Below are 13,519 nucleotides of genomic sequence, written 5' to 3' on the forward strand. Positions count from 1 at the left end.
TGAAATAGCACAACTGCTTCAGTTAAAAAACTTTATTAGGGAGACTCCAACCATCCTAGAATTGGTTGATCGCTCTACATTTAAACCAGAAGGGGTCATTAAAGATTTAATAATTTTTGTAGAATCCTGGAATTACCCAGCTGACTTTGTGGTGTTACAAACTAAAACAAAGTTGGGGGGTCATCCGCTGATTCTAGGAAGACCTTGGCTGGCTACAGCAGATGCTTTCATCAGCTGTAGATCAGGATCAATGACCATCTCTAATGGGCAGGAAACCAAACAGCTTACCCTTTATCCTCATGCTGCACCCATGATTAATAATGACAATTCTGTATGGGTAGATTATGAGGATGAAGAAACCCAACCTATATTGACTATCGGACAAGCCTTAACTTTCAAAGACTCTACCGAAGATGAATTAATCAGCAGCTTCATTTCTGAACCTTCTTCGGTCAGCCCAGAAATGTATAATCACTTCACTGCAATCTTAGAATCTGAATCTCAGCAGAACCTGAAACATAAAAATTTATTTCAGACAACAGTAGGTAGCCCCTCCAAAAGTACAACAATAGAAATTGAGCCTAACAAAACATTAAATATAAATCCTAACTTAACTGATAACGAAAAACAGCAGTTAATAAAGTTACTCCAGGAAAATAAAGAAGCATTCGCATGGGACTATACAAACATGAAAGGGATCTCCCCTGAGCTATGCACTCACCGTATTTATATTAAAGAGGGATCTCGGCCAGTTTGTCAACCCCAACGGCGGATGAACCCCAACCTAAGGGAAATTTTGAAGGAGGAACTTCAAAAACTGTTGAATGTAGGATTTATATACCCTATATCTGATAGTGAGTGGGTTTCCCCACTTGTAATTGTACCCAAGAAAAATGGCAAATGGAGAGTATGTGTGGATTACAGAGCACTGAATAAAGCCACACAGAAAGACCATTTCCCTTTACCATTCATTGATCAGGTATTAGATAATTTGGCAGGTAAGAAATTCCTTTCATTTTTGGATGGATTTAGTGGATATAATCAGATTAAGATTGCACCCCAAGACCAGGACAAGACCACGTTTACTAGCCCATGGGGGACCTTTTCTTGCAGGGTACTTCCATTTGGGCTATGTAATGCTCCAGCAACATTTCAAAGAGCAGTGATAGGGATCTTTTCTAATATGCTAAATGATTCATTAGAAATATTTATGGATGACTTTACTCCTTATGGAGTGACTTTTGAGGATGCACTGCAGAATATTGAAAAAGTACTTAAGCGATGTATAGAAGCACACCTTGTCTTAAGCACTGAAAAGTGTCATATGATGATGAATCAAGGTATTGTATTGGGTCACTTCATCTCATTCCTAGGAATTCAAGTTGATCCAGCTAAAATACAGGTAATTCAGACCCTCCCTATCCCCAAAACACAAACTGATGTAAGAAGCTTTTTAGGACATGTTGGATATTATAGAAGATTTATTAAGAATTTTTCCAAAATAGCTTCTCCTCTATTTGTGTTATTAATGAAAAATGTTGAATTTAGGTGGACTTATGATTGTGAAAAAGCATTTAATGAACTCAAACATCAGTTGTCTACAGCTCCCATTTTGAGAGGACCTGATTGGGCATTACCCTTTCATATATCCTCTGATGCCTCAGACACTGCAATTGGAGCTGTCTTGGGCCAGGAAGAGAATAGTCTTCCCTGTGCCATTTATTTTATCAGTAAGAATATGACACCAGCTGAATTCAATTATACAGTCACTGAGAAGGAATTCCTAGCAGTCATTTATGCTATCAATAAATTTCAACATTATATTACTGGCTACACTACTTTTGTGCATACTGATCACTCGGCCATTAAATATTTGATGAATAAATCAGTTACAAATGCCCGAGTCACCAGATGGTTATTATTATTACAAGAATTTGACATCACAATTGTAGATAGGCCAGGAAAAGAAAATGTAGTTGCTGATTTCCTTTCTCGATTAAAAACTGATGAAAATGCTCCAGTAGATGATTCTTGTCCTGATGAATATTTATTTGCAGTATCTGCTCACTCACCTTGGTATGCAGACATTGCCAATTATCTAGTTGCAGATAAATTACCATCACACCTATCACACAGGGAAAGAAGAAAGATCATCCAGCAAAGTGCTAGGTACAGCTGGATAAGCGGGTGTCTTTTCCATACAGGAATCGATCAGGAAATCCGGAGGTGCATTGGTGAAGATGAAATTTATGATGTACTAAAAGCTTGTCACGATGGCCCTTGTGGAGGACATTTTGCAGATAAAAGAACAGCACACAAGGTACTCAGAATGGGTTATTATTGGCCATCACTCTTCAAAGATGCCAGAAAATATGTGAAGGCATGTGATAGCTGTCAAAGAATGGACCAGCCTAATCACAGGGATGAAATGCCACTCAATCCCCAGGTAATTCTTGAACCTTTTGAGAAATGGGCATTAGATTTTATAGGTCCCATTAATCCCCCATCCAATCAAAGAATGTACATATTAGTATGCACAGATTATATGACTAAATGGGTAGAAGCTAAGGCACTCCTTAAAGCTAATGAAGAAGCAGTACTAACATTTTTATTTGAAGAAATCTTTGTTAGATTTGTATTGCCCAGAGAATTAGTCACGGATGGAGGACCTCCTTTCAACTCTCATGGCTTCAAAAATACGCTTCAGAAATATCATATTAAGCACAAAATGACTACACCTTATCACCCCCAAGCAAATGGGCAGGTTGAAAGCACCAATAAAGTCATAGAAGCCATCCTAACAAAAACAATAAAGGAGAATAGAAGGGACTGGTTCCAAAGGTTGCCCGAGGCATTATGGGCCTATAGAACTACTTGGAGGAATACTACGGGCTTTTCACCTTATGAATTAGTTTTTGGAAAGAATGTTATCTTCCCTGTAGAGTTTGAGATCAAAACTTTAAGAACTGCTTTAGCTGTTAACCTTGATTTGACTGATGCACAGACAGCCAGGTTGCAGCAACTTCAAGAATTGGACGAGAAAAGACTGGATGCCATCCATCAAACAACCATGATACAGCAACAAAGAAGTAGGTGGCATGACAGAACCATCAAGCAAAAGCAGTTCCAAAAAGGTATCTGGGCTCTACTTTATGATTCCCGTTTCGAGAATTTCCAAGGAAAGTTAAGAACAAGGTGGTTAGGGCCTTATGAAGTGGATGCTGTTTTTCCAAATGGGACAGTCAGACTTTTAACAATTGATGACAGCAGAACACCACTACTAGTGAATGGATATTGACTCCGTTTATATCACCAGCCTGTTTCTAAAGAAGATTTTAAAGCCACTTGCATGGCAATTAAACAGTATTCTTTTCCAGGGGAACTTGGTATCCCTCAAGGCATTTAAATTTCTATTTATTTATGCATTTTTAGATTAGATATTCTTTTTTTTAACTAATAATCCCTGCCAAGGGTTGCCATATTACATTTCATTATTTTGCAAATTTGAGCTGTGGAAAATAGCTGAGAACGAAAGCTTCAAAGGAATCACTTTGCAGACTTGGAAGTCTCGTTGCTGCAACACTAATTCCCGTTGCTGCAACACCAATTCCTGTTGCTGCAACACCATTTCCCGTTGCTGTAACACCAATTCCTGTTGCTGCAACACCATTTCCCGTTGCTGCAATCCCCGTTGCTGCAACAACACTTTCCCGTTGCTGCAACACCTTTTCCCGTTACTACAACACCTTTTCCCGATGATGTAACATCACTTCCAGTGGCTGCAACACAAATCCCGTTGCTGCAACACCACTTCCCGATCCTGTAATACCTTTTTCAGCAATTCTCTCATTTATAAAAGCACCAGCCTCTCCACTTCAGCCCCCAAGAAACGAATTTTTATAAATAAACCATTTCTTGTGATGATGACAATACTCCACTATCACTTCCCGTCATTATTATTAAAAATCATCGGTATTCTCATGCTCTTAGACCCGCTGTAATCATTATGATCCAGCAAAAGATAAGACAAGACTTTTCGACGCAGCAACCAAAAAGGTAAAACATAAAGGTACGCATGATTATGTATGGACATTAAATAATAGTTAATGCGGAGATGCTGATAGGACTACCAAATAATTGTACTTCCAATCATATCACTTACGCATAAGGGGGGATTACCAAAACGCTCTCATAATTGCATACTATGCCAACTGCCGCCGCCTTTAACTCTCCCGGTAATATGTAAAAGTCACCTTATCACGGCATGTTACCATTTGCAACGGTTTACTCTGAACCGAACTCGGAAGCTCGGCTCTGAACTGAGAATTTCACTGAAACAGCAGCTATGGGAGGAAATCTCATCACATACGAACCTGGCACAATAGCACTTCTTGAGCTCTATCCCGAGGTTTATCAAATCTTTCTGCAAGTGGGATGGCTAGATTATTTTAGGAGACTTCGACGCGCAGCGAGTCCTCGAGTTTGCATGCAATTTAACAGAGGGATTTTCTGTCGTTCAGGGAGTTCAAATCCCAGTCACGGAGGAAGTCATAGCCCAAGTTACTGGGCTACCAGCTAATGGCATACGGTGGTTCAGTAGGAAGCACTTGATCCTTAATGCGCAACAGGATTTTCTTCAACCGGGCAAGTAGGTGGAACCCAAGGGCAGAGGCGTAGCACTTCAGTCATTGCCTCAACTGTGGCCGAAATTTGCTGAATTTGTGAAGCAATACCTGACGTGCGAAGGCCGGTACCAGGTAATTTACCAGCACGATCTCGTCTTGTTGAATAATTTGAGGAATGGTCAGTTGATAAATATGCCATATTATTTATTGGGATGTCTTAAAAATATGTCACGTTACACTGTCAACGCAAAGCATCCGCTTCTTTCCTTGAAACACCACCGTCTAGCTCAATTGTTGATAAATAGAGGCCTCGCCTTAAATAACCCTCCACGCCCCATTAATCCCCATCAAGAGGCAGAAATCCCCTAGCCAGAACAGGAAATTCCTCATCAGGAAGAGGAAATTCTTCACCAAGCTGAAGACATACCTCAGCAAGATATAGAAATCCCTCAGCAAACAGAGGACATTCCTGAGCAAATACCTGAAGAAATCCCTCAGCAAAAAGAGGACATTCCTGAGCAAATACCCGAAGAAATCCCTCAGCAAGCAGACGACATTCCAGAACAAATGCCCAAAGAAGTCCTCCAGCAAACACCCCCACAAGTTGCTGAAAATGAACAATCAGCAGTAGAAATACCCACGAAAACAACCCCATCCCCCAATAGAACCAATCCTTCCATTCCCATACTTGGTATTTCTACCGATGACTCTAATGACAACATCCCTATTACCCTGCTCAAACGAAAAATGCAGCAGAAAAATGAAACCCCACCAAAAAGAAGAAGAACTAGGGCTTCGGCTAAAGCAGTTGTTATTTCTGCCACTATCCCTATCTTAAAGAAAGCCAACCTGAAAAGAAAAATGTCTGAATTCCCTGCTTCTCTACCCAAGCAAAGGACTCGGTCGTCTGTAATAGCTGAATCTCCTAGCCACACCCTCCCCAGCTCACCACCCATTACGTTAAAAACCCGCATTCCCACCAGCCCTGGAAACTCCTCTCCCTCACCCTCGAAGGCTGAGATGTAGAGTGTTCACAGTGTCGTGACATCATATTTTAAGGCAGTTGACACACAAGAACCAGCTGCCGACACCCAAGGTAATATTGGCCAAGAAGCTGCAACACAAGAAACAACCACTACTCCAGGTGACACACAAGAACCACTTGTTGAGGGTATAAGTGATCAAATCAATGTTGTAGCACAACCTCTGCCTCCACTGGAACCTGCTGCTCCACAAGCTCAGCCTACCATATCTGCCCTGCAGGAAGAAATTGAATTTCTGAAGTCCCAAATCCAGGATTACCAGGAGGAAATAATAAGGATCAAGGAAGCCTACCAAAATGAATTTAGCTTGCACATTTTAGCACGAGTAGCATCTACAGTAGAGAAGAGTAAGGAGAATGAATATATGTGTGCTAATTGTGGTGAGATATATACTCAAGCAGGATACAAAGTAGTGGCAGAACCAATGACTGAAGTCCCTGCTGTTGTGGTTGAAACAAAAGAACCTGTTGTTACACAGATGGAAACACCACAACCCTCTGCTGAAACATAAGAACCTGCTATCACACAAGAACCAGCAGGCTCTCCAGAAAAGATGCAGGAGCAGACAGAAGAACCTGTTGTCACACAAGAACCAGCAGGCTCTCCAGAAAAGGAGCAGGAGTAGACAGAAGAACCTGCTGTCACACAAGAACCAGCAGGCTCTCCAGAAAAGGTGCAGGAGCAGATAGAAGAACCTGTTGTCACACAAGAACCAGCAGGCTCTCCAGAAAAGGTGCAGGAGCAGAAAGAAGAACCTGTTGTCACACAAGAACCAACAGGCTCTCCAGAAAACGTGCAGGAGCAGACAGAAGAACCTGCTGTCACACAAGAACCAGCAGGTTCTCCAGAAAATGCACAAGAGCAAACAGAAGAACTTGCTGAAACACAAGAACCAGAAAGTTCTCCAAAAGTTACACAGGAATCAGGAGGAAATGAAGAAAAAGGCATAGACTCACCCAGGCCTACTCAAATTGCCATGGAACGAGAAGAAGAAGTAATTACAGGAGGAAATGAAGAAAAAGGCATAGACTCACCCAGGCCTACTCAAATTGCCATGGAACGAGAAGAAGAAGTAGTTTTAGGAGGAAATGAAGAAGAAGACATAGACTCACCCCGGCCTACCCAAATTGCTATGGAACAAAAAGAGGAAGCAGTTACACAACAATCAGGAGGAAATGAAGAAAAAGGCATAGACTCACCCAAGCCTACTCAAATTTCCATGGAACGAGAAGAAGAAGTAATTACAGGAGGAAATGAAGAAGAAGACATAGACTTACCCCGGCCTACCCAAATTGTTATGGAACAAGAGGAGGAAGCAGTTACAAAGGAATCAGGAGGAAATGAAGAAGACGACATAGACTCACCCCGACCTACCCAAATTGCTATGGAACAAGAGGAGGAAGCAGTTACACAGGAATCAGTACAGAATATAGAACAAGAAGAAGAAACAGTAGCTAGAAATGGAAAGGAAGACATCGGATCATCCCGGCCTACTCCAATTATCACAAAGCAGATTATCCTTGTTGATGCCTTTACACAAATAGAACCTCCCTCTGTTAGTGATGCATGCACAGAAACCGATAGTTTTCAAGAATTAAAAGGAAAATGGTGGAGAGAATATGAGCTGTCACAAGGCAAAGCATTCCAACAGCAAAAAGGGATCTGGTTCAATTATGCATACAAGAACTAGGAAGCACTTGAGCAGTCTAGAGCTCAGTACAAAGAAATTAAGGAACTAAAAGCCAGATTGTCCCAGATGTTTGAGTTATTCCAAAGAATACTTGCCACAAGGAAACCCTCTTTCAATTATGCAACATTTTTGAGGGAACGACTGACATTCTTACAGATAAAGGCAGTTAAAGAAGGTAGACCTCATCAGGTGGTTACATCAGAACAATTTATGCAAACCTTTGCAGAGGCACCTAAAAATGATCAGAATTTGTTGTGCGAGCTTTATCTCCACAATGAAGCCATGTCCGAAGAGAGAAACATGAATATGCTACCTGTTGTTGGCGACATACAGCTTAGAGCTTTCATTTCCTTTTTAGCCAACCAACTTACATGGAAAAACGCTTTTATCTCAACACAACATAATGAACAGAATTGCCTTCTGTGGATTAGGGTTGAACCTCAAAACACAGCCACCTTCATTGCACAACATCAAAGAATGTTAAGTGACCCTAAAATGAAGGATCACATTAGGCAATTACAAACAATGGTCCTGCGAGATTGCCAACACTATATGAGAACCAAGGCACCTTTGGCCATTAAGGCCAATAACTTATTCTGGGAAAACTGCCCCAAGGAGAGGCAGGAATATCACCCTTATAATCCACCTAATTTACAGGCAGCAATCTCAAGGGTACCTTACTATGTTAGATGCATGCAACAATGTTATGTACCTAGGGGGGATAATATGGGGTACTAAGGGAGGTACCCAAGGTAATAATGTAATAATGGGATGGGCCATAGTAATAAATAAGGTGGTTAACCCATGTCATGTAAGGGACCACAAGTAGTTAATAATAATGTAAGGTGCCCATGGTATTAGTTGATGGTATGAGGAAACCATGGTAATGATACATGGTATTGTATGTATGAGGCCTATATAAAGGCTAGAGACTCCACATGGAGGATAGGAAGATGAAGAGAAGTATTCTTGTATGAACAGGCATATGGCTTGTGGAGTGTTCTCCTTCCTTAAGGAGTGAATGTATGGTGTTGCCCTCCCATAAGGGTTTTGATAATAAAGAGAATCATTTCTATCTATTTTGATCTTGTTCTTTCTTGGGTTTATTTCTGTTATCATATATCTTTTGGATCAGATCTACAACAAGTGGTATCGGAGCTACAACAAACAATGTGCTGAGAATTGGATTGGCTACAGATTTAAATTTCCACTTCTATGGTTATCTGGTCAGCAATACAAGGGCCAGTTTGGACTATCCAAAAAGGAGGAGGCAGCAGCATGGAGGCAAATACAGACTATCTGTGGGTTCAGAGATAAGTTTGATACCACTTTCTATAACTACTGTCTCAGTAATTTACACTGTTCATCCCAGTACTCTGACTCAGATTCAGAGTAAGCATTGCATGAGGACATGCAATCTCTTCAGTTGGGGGGGATGTTAGGACTCAGAATTGACCATTTTGACCTTATATTTTTGCTATAATATTACCCTTTTTCAGTTCATAAGTTGAAAGCTTTGATTACATAATGGCCTAATTACCCCAAGGTATGAAGTAACTCTCCGCATGACTATGTGTTTAATTATTCATTACATATTCATGTTATCTTTATATTTATCTTTGGAAAAGTTAACCAAGGTGCTAAGTTGAACTGTCTAAAGTTTGCAGGAATTATAATTCATAGTTGCTGTAACACCAGAAACAACAACTACGCAGTTGCTGCAACACCAGAAACAGCAACTACGCAGTTGCTATAGCCAGCAACAGAAACTATCTAAAACAGGGAAATGTTATTTTGCAACAACTGGAATGCCGGAAATAACAAACGACAACTATCAGAAGATCGCCAGAATTCCACGCTGACGCAGCATGATCAGCAACTGTCCAAAAAGGGTAAAACACAGTTACAGTTGCTAAAATATCAGGAACATCATGGGTTTACTAAATCAGCAACCATGGGGAAGCGGCAAAGGATAGTGCGAGGATTACAAGAAGATGGTCGAAGTTCGGTTACCAGATGTGTAACAGTAAGAGACCCGAGAAAGAATGTACTGTCACACTGTTGTAACACCATCCTGTAACAAGGATGGATTTCTTATTTTTGATAGAAAAGTTTAACTGAATGAACTATGACAGTCTATTGTAATAGATGTCTCCTCTATAAAGAGGAGACATCTACATTAGAGAAGGGGGGGGGGGAAACAGTCTGTAAGGGAAATTTTGAAAGACAACAGCAAAGTCTGAACTTTTATTGTAACTGGATCTTTTGGCAGATGAATAGAAGATTGTTCTGAGCACCTAATCTAGCATTTGTGTTCTGGGGAATCTTGTGAGAGGGACTGGGCCCACCTTCCTCACAAGATTCACCCATTTACTTTCTGTCAAGTGTGTAAGTGTGTTTGGTAATTTCTTTTTGCTGGTACTCTATTTTGGATTCTGTAGCATTACCTCTGGTGATTTTCTTTTTGCTGGTACTATGTTCTGTCAATTGCTTGAAGCTGTAAAAGGATATTTCACCGGTGAACTAGAGTTGCAGTGTGTATTAGCAATCTGGTTACAGGGGCAGGTGTTGAACGTCCTTACCTGGAGGATAGGGTCATGATCCTCTGCTAACAGAGCATCCATCACTTCTCTTTTTAGATTTGTATTCTTAGTTAACTGCTTTTCTTTTATCTCTATAATGCACTGTTATAACATAGAGCGAGAAACAGAATCGTGTATACTACAGCTTTTTAATGCTTTTAAAAATTAAGTACATACAGTACGCGGTAGCCTTTGAAATAAAATACTTTCCCAGGTTGACAAATTAATGTGGTACTTGACTGTTTAATTGATAAACAATTCAACTAGCCAATAGCACTTACGGTGGGTTCATGGAAAAATGACATAATGGTTCACCCTAAGAAAATAGTATAAGTAAGTCTTGGTAGAATGGAAAAGATTTATGAATTGGCGTGGCTTTGTGGTTATATGAACATGCATGGATTGTTTGGTAGAAAATTTTCTTGGTTCAAGTCCATGGGGAGGCTCATTATAGTGTTATAGTATTAGCTCGTAGCTTGGAGGGAGCTTACCATAATGTTATATTGTTTGAGCTTATGGTCCAAAGGGAGCTCACCATAGTATTATAATATTTAATACTACATTCTCATTATGTTATTGTATTATAATTTTGTAGCTTGGAGAGAGCTCACTGAAGTTTTATGTTGTTTGAAATTGGGGCTGAAAGGGAGATCACCACAAAATTATATTGGATAAGCCTGTAGGCTTGTCACAGTCTTATATCATAATCCCACATCCCAGAGGGAGCTTGCCACATTGTTATATTATAAGTCTACATCTCAAAGGAGTTTTTCATAGTATTATATTAACTAAGCCTATGGCCAAAAGGGGTCTTGCCGTAGTGTTATATTATTTAACATGTGAGGCAATTCACTATGTTACATCGTAAGCCCATGGGTTGGCAATGCTAGTCATAGTACAATATCATTGGTTAGATCATGGATTTCCTAGGGTTCGAGCTCATGGTGCATATTAATTATACGAGTGAAGCACTACAATAAAACACTTTCAAGCCTAAGACTATCATGACTCAATGCTTTAGTTAGTTGATTATGCAGTGCGGTTTACACAACAGAGGTTATGAGTTCGAATCCTTCCAAACTCAATTTGATTTTTAGTAAGGGGTAATTTCACAAAGGCTTGGTTTATTTTGTAGAGCCCTTAAAATATCATTATTTTGAACCTATAAAAATGATTTTGTAGTGTGCCTAGATTATCCTATTTTGTCGAACCTTTAATTTAATTTTTGGTTTTATATGTTTTTTGGAGTCATAATAAAGCCAAATTGAATTTTCAAAGAAGTGCCATGGTCAAAATACTATTAAGATTAGTCCAAGGGGTATGCAGAACCTTAATGATATGTTTTGGATGTCCAAAATCTATAATATTTCTTTTGGGATGCTTCAAATTTCATGAGAATGTTGCATCAATTGGTGTATGTATTACCAAATCAAGATCAAGGAAAGGTGTCATGGCACCAGATTGATGAAGAGATCACTGTAATGAGTTGAGCATGCTATTACAAGATTGTGATAGTAACAACATGATCATTTTTTGAAGACCTATATTGTTTGAGGGGCATTTGGATACAATTTGAAATATTATGAAAAGTTGTCCACACCAGGTTGAAGAAAAAGGTGGGTTCCTCCAGAGAGGTTGGTGCCTCAATCTAATTGTAGACTATTTCAAGTAGTTTCTTGTACATTTTCAAGGTTGATGCCTTAATCCTTTTGTAGCCTATTGCAAGTGGGTTATTGTACACTTTCAAGGATGATGCCTCAATAAGGTTATAGCCTATTGTAGGTAGTTCTGATCATATCTTGGGTGTTGAACCCTTAAGTAGGTCGGTGCCTCCAAATCTATGTAAATGAATTGAAGAAGAAGACAAAAAATAATTTGTGGTTTTCTCTGACAAGGGTTTCCACATAAAATATTATTTCTCTTTTTTTGATGTGATGATGGCTTTTTGATGAATAGATCCATTCATTGTTATGACGAAAATAGTTATGATCAAGTACCACATGGTTAATCACTGATGAAATGTTTTGAAATGGAAATTTTTCCACTACATTGATTCACCCCCTCCCTCTCTCCATGTGATCTTTGTTCTCACAAAATGACTAAAATCTCATTGATGTATCAAGAAAAGATTCATCCATATAGATATTCTCCAAATTAAGGTATGTAACTTACAAGTTACCTAATTGTTTATTACAATATTCCATTCTTTTGGTGACTAAAAGTTGTGATAAAGAGGAGTATTATTGTTATCTTCCAACATGCCTCAAAAAAACTACTACACCAATTAGATCTATTAAAGGCCCACCCTTTACTCATGAAGAAAGTGAATACATGGAATTTAAGTTATCTCAATTAGAAAAGAAAATTAATCTAATCGATCGTATTATGTTGAAAAAGGTGGATTTATCGGGTTCTCAAGAAAAACTTGAAAAAGAAATAGAAAAGAATATGAGTGAAAATAAGGAAAAAATGAAAAAATCCATCATGGAAGGAATAAAAGAATTACAAAACATTATATTAAAATATCTCCCTAATAGGGATGTGGATATACAAGGAAATCATGAACATAAGTAGAAGTATGATGTTGAGAATCAATCTCATTTGGGGAGTATGCCATCATAGTTGGAGAGAAAAAATATTAAATTGTAGAAGTTTATTTCGTTCATAAAGTGTATTTCACTTTCTTGAATGACACATACACATGCATTAAATTTTTTGAATGATCTTATTAATGGGTTTTTGAGTGTTAATTTATTAATGAATTAAGCTTTATAAAATGTTGCTTTGTTACTAGTTGTAATATTCATAAGAATGAGGCTATGATGTGGAAATAATACTTCAAATAATGCTTACTTATTATACTATGGATGTGTACTTCCCCATGTCATAAGAATTCGTCACATAAAGGTTAGACGATTTCATTTGGTCATATACTAGAAGGTTGGACATATACTAGCCTCTTGTAGTGAAACTTAATATGTAAATAAGACTAGATTATTTAACACAGCTAAGGAAATTGTTGCGAAATTAAAAGCCTATGTAAATTTCCATCCTTCGTGCATGAAGGAAATCCTTTATTGTTAGACTGGAGACATAGAGGAAGGCCACTCATAGAAAAATTGATGCAAACTAAAGGTCTTCAAAGCCTTGAGTTATTAAAACTGGGGGGGGGGAGAGAGAGAGATCACCTAGTTGTTAAATTTTGGGGAATTTAGCCTTAGGGTCCATTTTTATTTCTTGAACATAATCGTGGTTGTAAACAAGTATATGAATATTTTTTCAAGCCTTACATGTTGGTATTAAGCCTAGTAACATTAGAACAAATTTGGGCAAGTACAATCCCTATTGAAGTCAATTTCGGTCCTTAGAGGCTCAAAAAAGCCTATAGAAAGCTTGTAACTTATGAAATTTTGGGTTTGGCTTTAGCCTTATCCCTTGATCATATGGTATAATGAGAGTTGTGACCATGAGCCAAGTGAAAATGGGATAAAGAGGAAAGAAATACAAAAAATTTGGAACTCGAACATTTAGGATTTAGTTAAATCTAGGATCCCTTCAGTGCCAAATTATGAGTATCCA

This window comes from Pinus tabuliformis, chromosome 9 (assembly GCF_031772625.1).
Source record: "Pinus tabuliformis cultivar Carrire ecotype Pingquan chromosome 9, CPIR1, whole genome shotgun sequence".
NCBI classification, from domain to species: Eukaryota; Viridiplantae; Streptophyta; class Pinopsida; order Pinales; family Pinaceae; genus Pinus; species Pinus tabuliformis.